Genomic DNA, 15,659 nt, shown 5'->3' on the forward strand with positions numbered 1-15,659 from the left:
ATAAATCTTAACTTTTACTAAGTATGAATAAAAGATAAATTTTTAATGGGAAATAAACAATAAAAAATTTGTCGGCAGATAGAAATTCAATTTCAATGGAAAGCTCCGAAACATTCATCTATACAGCGGGTATTGAAATTTTTTTAATTCAAATATATAAAATAGAACTCATCAAAATATCTAAATAATTTAACTAAAAATCACCTATATGAATCACTCAAGATGCCGAAGCTATCATTCCTCTCACTTCTAGACTACTTTGTGTAGGTTGTAATTGATATCGATTCTCGTTCATTTGTTGCGAGATGCCTGTTACAATCATAAAATATTTGGGAAATTTGTTGCATAGTAAAAGGAGGGATAAACAACGTGCAAATATTGTGACAGGATATAGTGATATTAGTGCTTCCGTACCTTTACTCCATTTTTGACGCCTTGCGAGAGTGTGCAGACATCTAAATTATATGCATTTTCAACTGCTGAAATGAGAACAAACACGCGAACATCCAAAGTTGCCATTTAATTTCATTTCCAATCATAAACCACACCCAGCATTGTTCTAAGCGAATCCATATTTCAGATTCAATCATAGGGAGAATATTTTTATTATTTTCATAATGAAATGAAATAATTATTGTCGATAATGCAGATCACAGACGGATGTATTTTATGGAGGTTTATTCCAACTTCGTCATTTTGACTGTTTTGCATGAGCAGGTGATTTTAAGGGAAACAGTTTATTTCATTCTTCTTTAAATTCTGCTGTGAAAAGAGAAACACTAACCTTGTAGTTATATGTATATAAGAAATTTAGTATAGATTCTCCACGAGTATATGGGGGGTGTTCGAATTTGAGTAGAGATCTCGTTCACACTTCTTTGAGTTATCAATCGAGGGTTCGATCCTGTTTGGGATAATCTTCCGGACTGTACAAATCAAAAACAATAACGATTCACATTATGGCTTGATCAACTGAGACATAGAGAATATACGGAAAGAATATCTGCATTCTTGGAAGTTGGAAACACGAATCTAATTAAATACGAAATGGTGGAGAAAGAAAATGGTTGTCGAATAATGTACTTTAATCATTATTACACGCACGACGTATCAGAGAATCTTTGGAAACGAAGCTCTTTGTAGACAAGTACCGGGTACTAGATGTACCTATGCATCTGAACATTTTCATTTTTATTTACTCATCATTCGAATTGACGCGTCCTTCATCAAGTTTTAGGTTTTCATTTTTATAAATAATAAAATGAATTTCCTTGGAATTTTCAGGTATTCAAGTGTTCCAAATGCGAATTCTTTTCATACTTCAGGGATATTCTGGACCAGCATATCCACAGAACACATTTACAACCAAATCAAGAGTAAGTAGAGAACAATTCAGAATTCAAAATTTATAATATGTAGTACCTAACTATTTTATACACTTTATGTGAAAGAAATTCAACAGGTGAAAATATTTAGAGGCAAGTGTCATATTTAATACATACATTACTTATAATGCTTTCAATACTTTCAATCAATTCTAAACAAATATGTTTATATATCTATGCCAGTACGATGTGGGTGATTGTCTTGCAGAAATCTCTGACGTTACCACATTTTCGTGTCATCGGAAAAATGTGGCTAACATATTTTTTAAAGAAAAGCCTCGTGTTGTACTCGTAGATACTCGATAAGCTTCGTTTTGCTGTCAATTTCAAACTTCGATATCCTGATCGTCCCTTCAGTATTCAATTCATTCATTTCATCGAAGAATGCACTATCGATCACCATTCTTTTTTTTTGTGATGGCCTCTTTCGACGAAGAACCTAAAATTCATTGAACTTGTTGTATAAATAGCTAATATTTCAGTCAAGTCGAAAGAGCGCTTCGAATGAAACCTCATTATGAATTATTCTTAAGCCGATTAGATACATGGCAGAACAGACTTTTTCCGCCGACCTCTTAATAATATAATCTCATAAAATCTCATTTCGAAGCGTTGGGTATGAAGAAGAGGAAAGAAAAAGTCTATAAAGCATTTCAGTGGTGGAACCTTGTATTCAAATCATCCGGTTACATGTTTTGGTTTACGTCATTGTCAAATCAAAAATTCTGAAAATTTGTTACTTGTAAGTGCAAAATATGAGGTTGAGCAAACTTAGAAAAGGTGAAAAATAATAATGTTACGTTTCAGTTAAATCTCTCTCTGAAACTCACGATTTTTTAAGTTCCATTGTCATATATATAATTGTTATGTTTGCATATTTAAAAATTTTATTTATTATTTCAGATGCAAGCAGATACAATCGAATGAACGTGTTAATTTTACTATCAACGGAAAAGAAAAAGCACCCCATTCCTCTGTTGCTAATAGGGCGTCTATGTAAGTAAATATAATAAATTTTTATAATTATTTTTCAGAAATTTCAAATATTTTAAATTGTACTGTAATCATGTTGTTCATGTTGAAAATAGGTTGCTCATATTGATGTACATTTTTGTGAGATACTTAGAATTATCTGGAGAAATTAAAGAATAGCATTTTTCGTAATCGCTTCGCTTACCGAGTGACACTTTGGATCGGAAGTTGGCATGAAATTTACATTCGCAATAGACTTCGTAATCGATAGGGAACATGAGCTTTAAAGTTTGCTTTGTATCGTATCTGTCATAATGGAAATAAATAGCGTTGTGAAGTATAGGGCGAATGGAAGTATTGTACAACTTTAACTAAATTGAGTCCAAGCAACATATAAGGGGAAGAATTGAGAATCCATGTTGCGTTTTTAAAGTGAGTTGAATCAATATATCATCAGATATCACTTTATCATTGCCCCTACAAAATACTTCTTCCAAATAACCTGTTGAATATTCCTTATATGCGCACACTGAACATTGAACACATAGGCACACGAATAGCGACGAATAGTCAGTTCGGCTCTGTAATCCGATGTGAGAATAATCTTTTGATTCCAGCATTAGAAACAAAACAACATAAAATACTTCGCAAGATGTATGTATAAAAATTATTTGGTATTATCGAATTGACTACTTATTGACAACTTAGAAAACAAGGATTCACAACCATTTCACCATGATTCCTTAGACTTGTAAGCTCACCTAAATGTTTTTCCGAATGCACTGTTTTTTGAAACATCAACTGAACTACGGGTCTTTCGTGAGATTTTAAAAGGAACGAGAATAGTTCATCATAACTTATTATATTCTCTTTCAGAAGGAGTAAGAAATTTACCTGCACAGATTGTTCATTTCCGACGACAGATTTGAGAATATTTCTGAATCACATATTTGTGATACATAAATACCGCTGGTACAAATGTCCAATCTGCCGTGTTTGCACGACATCTCCAAATGCAAGCATGGAGCATTTTCGAAAAAATCCTGATCACATGATACCATATGGGAAAAGAAACTCACAGAAAAAGATAATTCAACCGAGACGAGAAAAAAAATACAGGTACAAGTCGGATGAGAACTTGAACATCGAGGTGAAGAAGGAAGGTAACAAAGAAAAGTGAGTATACATCTATCAAAAATTTACATTTCCGCATAATCATCATATCATATCATATCAAATTATTTTGTCTTCTCTCAAAATGGGTTTTTATTTTATTATAAATATAAAACAGTTTATTGTGCTTGGAATTTTGTAGCCACTTCAATCAAAAATCACTGAGTGAATATTTTACTATTTATTTTTGCTTTTTCAGGATTGTTATAACACCCAAACCTCATTGTTTCAAGAAGGGGAATAAAATAGAAAAAAAATTCTACTGTGAGGTTTGTGAATTTAAAACACTTAGCTACAGTACACTGATGGTACATAAGAATAGGAATCATAATTTGGCTATGAGATGCCCAGGGTGTTTTCGTCACTTAAATTCGATAGCTGAATTGATAAAACATTTAATGGATAGTCCCAATCATATGACGACTTATCTCAGATGCAACATTTGTGATTTTGGAACCTACGATGAACGGGCATTAACGATTCATAAGATCAGGAAACATTTTTAATCAATTCATGACGGAAGTGAACGAAGATCCGTGAAGGTGAAAATATCTAATGTGAGTAGAAAGTATTATTCCTGGAATCGAAAAGAAGAAAATGAGAAAAGTATGGACGTCACTGACACAATCGAAGTAGATTCTTACGTTTGCATATAAACTAGAAGATTTCAAATAACCGACTTTGCAATAGAGGCAAACGAGAAATATGAAGTGAAACAACGTCTGAACTTGGGTACCTAAAACATATTGTATAATGAACCAAAATTTAACCCACATTATTTCACTACTGATTAATCGATCGGCCAAGGAGAATTACGAGAGAAAATATGGACCATAACTGAACGAAAGAGAAAAATTACGACTTTTCTTTGATAGTGCTGTTCGAACATCCATGAAAGTGAAAAAGTATAATTATTGAAAATAAATTTTACGGAATTTCAGAGTTGTTTTATTTGACTTCACAAGAAAGGTGAAATTTCTTCTGAGATAGCACATAATATGGCTAGTAAGGGTAGGCAATAAAGGCAGACCTATCCTTTACCTAAAAAAAGCCTAAAATCTTTAGGCTATTTCGCCTTTGTGGAATCTACTAAGTAATGGAGATAATTTTTTTCACCCATCATGCCTATCCTACATTTCTTTTCAATGTATTATGTAATCGAAGAATATTTGATTGAAACTTCTCATCAAACATTCAGCGATCTCTACCAGCACCTGCAATCCTACTGCTACCTATACGTGAGAGCCATAAATTAGAAAAGAACCATTAGTAACAGACGAATGTTATTAGCGAATCGTACACCCCGACTGTTTCGCCTTTTCGAGTAGTCAGGTACATAATTTCGAAAAATTTCGAAGTAGTTAGGTTGAACAGTGGGTAATCATCCTCTCCAAAAGAAGCAATTTTTTGGCATTTATTTGCATTCAATTTTTTGGCGTTTTTTCGAATTCATGACATATCTTTATTTCCTATTTTTACTATTATTATTGGACCAAAAAATATGGGCAGTCCAGGGTTCAGTCCTCTATAGCATTCTGATAATATATACCGAAACACAGAACACGGCCTTATCACCAGGTGAAATGGACTCGAAGGCACAACTCAGTTTAGCAAGGCTGTGGTCAATTTCAAAAATAGAATAATAAAAACATCCCTTCCATTATCAAATTCCAGCTGCTCCGTAAGCCCCAACCGTTTACAAAATTGACCACAAAATTCACGGTTTTACCTCCGGTGCATTTAACAACAAGAGTAATATACCTGAGAAACAATATCAAATATCGTGGAATTTTGTGTTCCTTATTCTCGTGTGGTCAAATCGCATAAACTTCTTCCGCAACTATTTTCAAACCGAATCAATGTCTTCCTCTTTATTTTAGATCCGTTATATGTTAAAGTTTGTGACTTAAATATAAAGTTTCTTCTTTGTTTCTGTTCTCATTATCTATCGCAGATGGTAAAAAATTTTCACCTCATTTATAGTGATAGTGGAAGCTGAAAGTTTGAATGACTTTAAATTTTCTCATTTTATGTATTGCTCTATACCTACATAGAGTCCAACACTCCAAACGTTATTTTCAGAAGGATGTTAAATATCTTATATCTGAATCAAGTTTTCTACAAGAATCGAGTACCATCCGTCACGGTTCATGAAACTTTGTCGACTATTTGGATATAAATCTAAGTGCAAGTGCAAGGTGAAGTGTAATTGGCCATTGAGAAACGGGAGGAGGAAGTTTGATGAAAGGTTGTTGATTTAATTTTGATTCTTTCAAAAATATACTACTAAAGCGAAATTTCTTTCGTTATCGGTAATCAGCACCAATCCTTCACTATAATTTTTGGCATCAATGTTTGAAGAAAGTTCTTTTCATTACAAAATTTGCCAGAACATCAACTGTACCTACTACTTTCCTCGGTAATGAGAATTTTAATTCCGTTTCAGTAAATAACTGCATTGCAAAATAGGGGATAATTTCAAGGAATCAACTATGTAATTATTGTGTTCAGGAATAAGGAATAAAAAAATATATAATTATAACATCAGCTGTTCCATTCAAAACTAGATTGGAGTTTAAACAATATTCAATATAAAACACATCAAGACTATGAGAACACACTCAAAAATAGAACAGCTGTTCGCTGAATCGAAAGTCTATTAGACTGCTTTAATTCTTGAAAATATTTGTTTCTAGATTAAATAGATTTAGAATATTAACTCGTCAGTTCATTTCATTGTTACAACAGGCTCCATAAAGAAGAAACAAAATAATTACGGAACCTATCTTTTAATACATCGATAATCCTTCAAATTCCAAATTTCCTATTGTAGTGATGTTATAATGCCGATTATAACATCCGAAAAACGAGTAGATTACCTACTTTTTTACCGATACATGAGGAACTGAATGAAAGAGCAGAATAATATAAATCGATATCCAATGGCCAAGCGGCAAGAGAAAACACCACAAACGTTAAAAGAAATAGATCGCGTGAAGCTGATGCACGAAGGATGCAGGCCTGCAGGATAAAGCAGAACAACAAATCAGCCGATCAAAGACAAGCTTGGTTAACGTAATTTGCACTAGGAAGATATGCTTGTATTTCATTACTTTTATGCAACAAATATTTATTAGTTGGAAGTAGCACATAAAACTCAGATATTTTCGAACTATATAAGATCGAATGAAATAAGACACTTCTTCGTGTTAATAAATTGTTATATTTGAGGTGAACATACCAAGATGCGCCGAAACATGTATCTTCTACTAAAATATATTTTTTTTTGTCATATGAAAATGCGATTGTAACTTCATTGATATTTGTATTCAAGCTGTTAATTTTATTTTAAGCTTTTGTATTCGATAAATTTCATTCATAATAAATAATGATTATTATCACTCAATTTATATGGTTTTAACAAACTATGAATTTGTATGTAAATAAACGTTTCTCTCAGTGTAAAGAAAGTAAGTAGCACTGACCGCCAACTGCTTATCCGGCCTAATTAGTCTATTCAAGGATGTAGGAACATGATAGAGTTAGAGTTAGTAGATAAGATTCATTGTTAAGTCTTCGAATAAACCGGAAAAATGTCAATGGGGTACCATACATATCTTCGTATGATACATGAAAAAACAGAGATAAGAACCTTACAAAAAACTGTCTGTTTGTCCGTACAAGTGTAATGATGATGTATTTGTGTGAAGAATTAGTAATAGGATTCATTGAACAGAATTATGGAAATAGCCCATAAAGTCCTACCTACCTACTTTCAGGTATATACAGCTTTACCAGATACATTTTGAATGTCGACATTTACCATTTACTATGCGCGCTTGGAATTTTCAGGGCAGTTCTTGTTTGTTCATGGAAAGAGTTCGGTAGAGTTATAGGCATCTTCAATTTTTTCTCTCTATAAATTAGTTGGGCATCTCAGAAAACGCTCGACAGATGAAATCGAAATTTGTCATTACTTTTCGGAACAATATCTTTGAACCAAGTTCTAATTCACACTCTCATCTGAATTGTATTGTTGAAAGCAGTAATTACAAGAAAAGTCTTGTGGGAAAAGGCGAAGCAGCGATGAGTGAATCCGGTACCTGGAGTAGTGACCGCTCCGACATTACTAACAGTTCGAAATAAAAAGTTAATGCAGTACCTACCTTATTGTCATTTTTGAAGGGGATTTTGAGATTTTCGTCCAATAAATCTTTTTTTCAGTTGGTAGTTGTTTTATCTCAATTTTGAGGATTGGTTTTCGAGACTGGATTCAAGTGTGTTAATTATTATCAATTTTAGGTCAATAAATGTCATGAAGTAAAAAAATTCCGAGTATGTTACCTTCTCCATTATATACAATGGCTAAAATTGCAACATTGATGCTAAGGAAACTTGTCCAAGTTGAACTGGGAATCAGAAATGATTTTCTGAATGAATATTGTGTGAATGTTATGGAAATTCATATGTATATCCACTTTCTAGATGAAAAAATTCCTGTCTGAGGGTAACAGATTTGTTTTTTATGTAAATCCTTTAATTTTGAAGTTTTTTATCCAGGTTATTCAATTCACCTCCTATTCTTCGTAACTGATTTGAAATGTACAATGTACAAAAGCTTCATCATGCTATAAAAAGCCGAGTTACATATGTCCTTAAACATTGACCAAAAGTTCATTTCATCGTGGAAAATGATGAAAACTGACATCTTCACAAGAAATTCGTTATCGAAGATTTGCTCGAAGGATACAAATTATGAAAACTTCACGAAGCTTTTCCCATTATCACGAAATAGATAAATATATTTTCAACTGATTAAGACATATTTCTTATGAAAGATCTCATTGAAACACCAAAATATTCTCCGTTTCTCGATGTATACAAACATAAGTGCATTAACTTTTTATTTACAATAAATTGACACCAGGGGGCGTATCGCTTGTTTTGAATTCCCAATCACATACATATCATATTCTATTCCACACGTTAGCTTTCAAATGAAAATATTTATATTCAAAAAGTTATTCAGAGATCCATGGACACAAAACTGTCCTTCAGATCAAATAGATTAAATCGATCCATTGCAAGGAATTTCAAAGTTATTATATAATTACAAATATGTAGGTAGGTATAATTATTTATATTCTCATATAAAATAAAGAATAAATTGAATTCCTTATATAACTACACAGTAACAAATACTTAATTAGTAATGTAAGATTACAATGGATTATAATATCTAACATAAAGATATAAATTTTTTGAATCAAACACATTTTATGTATCTTACTCCTAGTCACAGTTCAAGAAACTTCAACGAATATCATAATTTTCCATGTTGACTCTAATAATAGCTTTCAGTACATTAAGCAGTTGCAAATTGAACAAAACAAAATGGCGTAATTATCACGTCATGTCTTCTTAGGCATTGCGCATGTCTGAAACTTCTATGGAAGTTACTTCTTAAAATGTCGGGATCAGTTTGAAGTGTTCTATCGAGACATTGACATTATAAAACAGTGACTTTATAGCTTTTCGGTTCAGTTTGTGATTACTACTGGAATTTTTCTATTGCGAGTTGCGACGGATATGTGAGTATGAATATGAATTTCTATAATTTTTCCTCTTTCATTTTCTAATTACGACTAATTTTAATATCCTGAAGAGGTAATATAGAATATAACCGAAATCCCCAATAAAATTCTATCCCGGCATTTCCTAGGGAAGCGCGGTTTCAATGTGCAATTCTGAAACAACATACAGAGTGAGTCTTTGAGAATATGAATTTCTATAATTTTTCCTCTTTCATTTTCTAATTGCGACTAATTTTCAATATCCTGTAGAGGTAATATAGAATATAACCGAAATCTCCAAATAAATTCTTTCCCGGCATTTCCAAGGGAAGCGCGGTTTCAATGTGCAATCCTGAAACAACACACAGGGTGAGTCTTTGTGTACGAAACGTACAATAAACACCCAAAATTAAATATATCAAAAATTCATAAACTCAATTCAACCAAATATTTCCATTCGAAATTATTCAGATCTTTCTCTTTTTCATAATTGTAATTTCCTGTGTAAGTCGGCCAGGTGAGACAAAGGATTGCAATAGTTTATTTTAATATCTAACATTTCTTAATCCAACTGCAGCAATTTTGCAAGTAAAGAAAAATGTACTGAATATGCAAAATGGAAGTTGATTTCGATTATGTGGTCTTGACGTCATTATACAATTTGACTATATACAGTTTGTTAGATTAGGAAATAAACGTTCATTATCAAGTGATCCGCATTATCAATCTCAATCCTCGAGTCCCTGAGTTTTCACCAACCCAGAACTCTTAGAACTTGAGGTACAATTGAGATTCCACCCCAACAATTTGACTCGTACAAATATTTCAACAGTAGATTCTTGAGATCAAAGTAAACATTTTTTCTTCTACCATTTTTCCAAATTGGCTCGGTTTAAAAGATACAGGCTGTTGAAAAACCATAAGAAAAGTTATTTTTAGTGTTATCTCACAAACTGTTTTTGGATTAAATGAATTTCGGAATATAGTGTTTCATTTATCTGATGATATTAACCACGTCTTCCAGTTTTCTCATTATGACCATAATAGAATAGAATTTCATTACTCCTTCAAGACATACAAGTATGTAAAGGATGATATAATGAAAAGAACAGATACTATTCCCTACAAAAGATATTATCCCCTAAGAATTCTAGTTCTAGTTTATCTGAGCGTACATCTTGAAAATGGGACGAATTCAATTGGATGGAAATAAATTGTATTATAAAGCATATGGCGAAGGAAAGTATTGAATAATAACACAAGTGTCTTAACTAATTGTGCGATATTTTCGAAACGACTTGAGATATTCGAACGAGATTTGACGAGAAGGCACGCCTCATTACGTTGGACAACTCGTCTTCAGTAACAAGGTACAGTTGCTCCCTTGTTTTCTACCTACCTCTAGGATGCACCACGTTTTAGTCAAAAATGACAGATCGAAAAATCAAGTTTTCTAATTGTTTCATGAAAATGCAGCAGAAATTCAGAACACAATTATTTATAACAATAGATATCATCACGAGAAAAAAGCTTTTCAAATCACAAAAATTTTTGAAGATACCATCTCCAGCTAGGATATAAGGGTTCAGTCTTTTCTTTATCTAGAATGTTTGGTAAACAAAGTATTTCCGAACGTGGTACCATAGAACATTGCCGATTTCAGAGTGAATATGTTTACAATGTTCAGAAAACTGTGTACCACTCGAAAGCTTGTAACTCTTCACATGAAACTCTGAGAAAAGCAAACGATTTTCTCAATGAAAACCGCCAAAAATTCAGTATTACTTATTCAATAATCAAATACCAATCATTAGGTTCATTATTTTCTCTAATCCTTTCTTTCAAAAATAAGCTACCTCGCTTTGTCAACTACTATTAGTGTTATATAGAGTTTCTCGATCTAGGTATGACCGCATAAGTGTTCTATGCATTCAAGTAAAATTGATTCTCAAATACTTCTCGGAATTCTTAATTTTCCTTAGAAACTTAGGCATATTCGTGATTCCGAAAGGGTGTGTTTTCTACCTGCTACTCTTATCTTCGGACAATTTTTCATTCATTGCTGTCATATTTGTATTCTAATGTAGACAACATTCTTCATTTATGGCTGTCGAAAAATATTTTAAAAGGAAGTTTGATTATATATTTCTTATCTACATTTATCTGTTAGGATTTGAGAGAAATATTATAAATAAAAGAACTAAGCAGGTATATACTGAAGAATTGCTCAGAAAATATATTTTCCATTCTAGGGGCGGTATATTTCGATGACTTCAGAGAAATAATACTTTGAAGTGGTACCGATTCCACATATGTGATGAGAATAAAAAACTCATTCTTAATAACTGTAATGACATAGTTTTAAAAAATATATTAATCTAACTTTTTTATTGCATGAGACGAATATGTTTTATTTTTGGCTCCCGCATGACGGACAAAATCAATATTCAATTTTATTCCTGTCAAAAATTGCCGGAAAAAAATGAATAGCATGGATAGTGAGCACTGTGAGCAATAAAAACATGTCGAATATTGTTGAAAAAAAAAGGTAGGGAAAATTTGTACTAGGATTCATTTACCGCGTTCGGCAATACCATCCGAGAGCGGACGAATATTTTAGTCACGTGACAACAGATCATAGGTTATCATAGGAATCCTTTGTTCAATAGAACGTTTATCCTGCATCTGGATACAGTAAACGAACGATTCATACCAATCCGAAATGTCTAAGGTAATTGCCGAACGCGGTAATTGATCAGAATGATGGCAATAGCCCATAAAGTCCTAATTAACTAGTTTTAGGTATATACAGCTTTTTCAGATAAATTTTTAATGTCGACATTTACTATGCGCCTTTGGAATTTTCAGGGTAGTTCTAGTTTGTTCATGGAAAGAGTTCGGCAGAGTTTTAGGCATCTTCAATTTAATCGGTTTTCTTTCTTCGGTACATGGATGACCGCTCCGATTATGAGTTTGAATAAGCGCGTTATTAAGATTTCATCGACACATGAACCTGATAGTGAACCAAATTATCACGTCATTTCTTCTTAGGCATTGCGCATGTCTGAAACTTTTATGGAAGTTACTTCGTAAAATGTTGGGATCAGTTTGAAGTGTTCTATCGAGACATTGACATTATGAAACAGTGACTTTATAGCTTTTCGGTTCAGTTTGTGATTACTATTGGAATTTTTCTATTGCGAGTTGCGACGGATATGTGAGTATGAATATGAATTTCTATAATTTTTCCTCTTTCATTTTCTAATTACGACTAATTTTGATATCCTGTAGAGGTAATATAGAATATAACCGAAATCTCCAAATAAATTCTATCCCGGCATTTCCAAGGGTAGTGCGGTTTCAATGTGCGATCCTGAAACAATATACAGGGTGAGTCTTTGTGTACGAAACGTACAATAAATACCCAAAATTAGATATATCAAAAATTCATAAACTCAATTCAACCAAATATTTCCATTCGAAATTATTTAGATCATTCTCTCTTTCATAATTGTTATTTCATGTGTAAGTCGGCCAGGTGAGACAAAGGAATGCAATATTTTTTTTTAATATCTAACATTCCCTAATCCAACTGCAGCAATTTTGCAAGTAAAGAAAAATGTACTGAATATGCAAAATGTAAGTCGATTTCGATTATGTGGTCTTGACGTCATTATACAATTTTACCATATATAGTTTGTTAGATTAGGAAATAAACGTTCATTATCAAGTGATCCGCATTATCAATCTCAATCCGCGAGTCCCTGAGTTTTCACCAACCCAGAACTCTTAGAACTTGAGGTACAATTGAGATACCACCCCAACACTTTGACTCGTACAAATATTTCAACAGTAGATTCTTGAGATCAAAGTAAACATTTTTTCCTCTACCATTTTTCCAAATTGGCTCGGTTTAAAAGATACAGGCTGTTGAAAAACCATAAGAAAAGTTATTTTTAGTGCTATCTCACAAACTTTTTTTGGATTAAATGAATTTCGGAATATAGTGTTTCATTTATCTGATGATATTAACCACGTCTTCCAGTTTTCTCATTATGACCATAATAGAATAGAATTTCATTACTCCTTCAAGACATACAAGTATGTAAAGGATGATATAATGAAAAGAACAGATACTATTCCCCACAAAAGATATTATCCCCTAAGAATTCTAGTTCTAGCTTATCTGAGCGTACATCTTAAAAATGGGACGAATTCAATTCTCCGTTTTCGAATTAGGATGGAAATAAATTGTATTATAAAGCATATGGCGAAGGAAAGTATTGAATAATAACACAAGTGTCTTAACTAATTGTGCGATATTTTCGAAACGACTTGAGATATTCGAGATTTGACGAGAAGGCACACCTCATTACGTTGGACAACTCGTCTTCAGCAACTAGGTACCTCCCTTGTTTTGTACCTACCTCTAGGATGTACTACGTTTTAGTCAAAAATGACAGATCGAAAAATCAAGTTTTCTAATTGTTTCATGAAAATGCAGCAGAAATTCAGAACACAATTATCTATAACAATAGATATCATCACAAGAAAAATCTAGAGTGTTTGGTAAACAAAGTATTTCCGAACGTGGTACTATAGAACATTGCCGATTTCAAATAACTCATAGTGAATATGTTTACAATGTTTAGAAAACTGTGTACCACTCGAAAGCTAGTAACTCTTCACATAAAACTCTGATAAAAGCAAACGATTTCCCGATGAAAACCGCCAAAAATTCAGTATTACTTATTCAATAATCAAATACCAATCATTAGGTTCATTATTTTCTCTAATCCTTTCTTTCAAAAATTAGCTGCCTCGCTTTGTTAACTACTATTAGTGTTATAAACTACTATTAGTGTTATATAAAGAGTTTCTCGACCTAGGTATGACCGCATATGTGTTCTATGCATTCAAGTGAAATTGATTCTCAAATACTTCTCGGAATTCTTAATTTTCCTTAGAAACTTAGGCATATTCGTGATTCCGAGAGGGTGTGTTTTCTACCTGCTACTCTTATCTTCGGACAATTTTTCATTCATTGCTGTCATATTTGTATTCTAATGTAGACAATATTCTTCTTTTATGGCTGTCGAAAAATATTTTAAAAGGAAGTTTGATTATATATTTCTTATCTACATTTATCTGTTAGGATTTTAAGAAATATTATAAATGAAAGAACTAAGCAGATATATACTGAAGAATTGCTTAGAAAATATATTTTCCATTCTAGGGGCGGTATATTTCGATGACTTCAGAGAAATAATACTTTGAAGTGGTAGCGATTCCACATATTTGATGAGAATAAAAAACTCATTCTTAATAACTGTATTGACATATTTTTAAAAAATATATTAATATAACTTTTTTATTGCATGAGACGAATATGTTTTACTACGCTCCTTTGGAATTTTCAGGGTAGTTCTAGTTTGTTCATGGAAAGAGTTCGGCAGAGTTTTAGGCATCTTCAATTTAATCGGTTTTCTTTCTTCGGTACCTGGATGACCGCTCCGATTATGAGTTTGAATAAGCGCGTTATGATAATTTCATCGACACATGAACCTGATAGTGGACCAAATGAAATGAGAAATGATGAGTATTAATCACATGCATATCATATCCTTTCTCATTTTCATCGAGAACATGTTAGCTTTCAAATGAAAATATTTATATTCAAAAAGTTATTGAGAAATCCATGGACACTAAACAGTCCTCCAAATCGAATAAATCGAAGAAATTACATAAGAATTATATAATTATTATGCATAATCATTCATATTCTCATAGAGTATAAAAAATAATTAAATTTCTGCAATTTCCTTATATAACTACACAGTAACAAATACTTAATTAGTAATGTAAGATTACAATGGATTATAATATTTGTCATAAAAATATAAATATTTTTGAATCATATATATTTTATGTTTACTCTTTACTCCTAGTCCAGAAAATTCGAAGAATATCATTATATTCCATGTGACTCTAAGCATAGCTTTCAGTACATTTAGCAGTAGCAAATTGAACACAACAAAATGGCGTCATTATCATGTCATGTCTTCTTACGCATTGCGCATGTCTGAAAATCCTATATAAAGTTACTGCCTAAAATGTCAGGATCAGTTTGAAGTATTCTTTCGGGACTTTGACATTACAAAACTGTGATTTTATATCCTATCGTTGTAGTTTGTGATTACTAGTGGAATTTTTCTATTGCAACGGATATGTGAGTATAATTATTAAGTCTTATATTTTATCTTCTTTTATTTTCCAATTACGCCGTAATTACTTTGTATATTATTCTAATACTACTAATATCAAACCCTGTTCTTAATTTGCTAATATAATTTAGCAGATTTCGTAAAAATTAATTTGACAACTGCAAATGACAGTTATTGTCATTTCAAAATTGATTGAATCCCCATTCTCCCATCTATAACTAAGCGAGGAACAGATCAGATGAAAAGTGTTTAGTGACTACTGTCTTGTTTCTGTGCACTCCGTTCTAATGAAAGTATTTCTGTATTCGTGACAGAAAATTTGGAAATTTTGT

At 32.2% G+C, this 15,659-nt stretch overlaps 1 long non-coding RNA gene across 1 annotated transcript; it reads left to right on the forward strand.

Annotated features, from left to right (window-relative positions):
• The first annotated feature begins 2,124 nt into the window (after nt 1–2,124).
• LOC123320792 lies at nt 2,125–3,404 on the forward strand. The gene is made up of 3 exons (XR_006538799.1): nt 2,125–2,165; nt 2,289–2,381; nt 3,234–3,404. It is a non-coding gene; the product is annotated as an uncharacterized LOC123320792 (long non-coding RNA).
• The last annotated feature ends 12,255 nt before the right edge of the window (nt 3,405–15,659 follow it).

The sequence above is a fragment of the Coccinella septempunctata genome, chromosome 9, assembly GCF_907165205.1.
Source record: "Coccinella septempunctata chromosome 9, icCocSept1.1, whole genome shotgun sequence".
Classification (NCBI taxonomy): Eukaryota; Metazoa; Arthropoda; class Insecta; order Coleoptera; family Coccinellidae; genus Coccinella; species Coccinella septempunctata.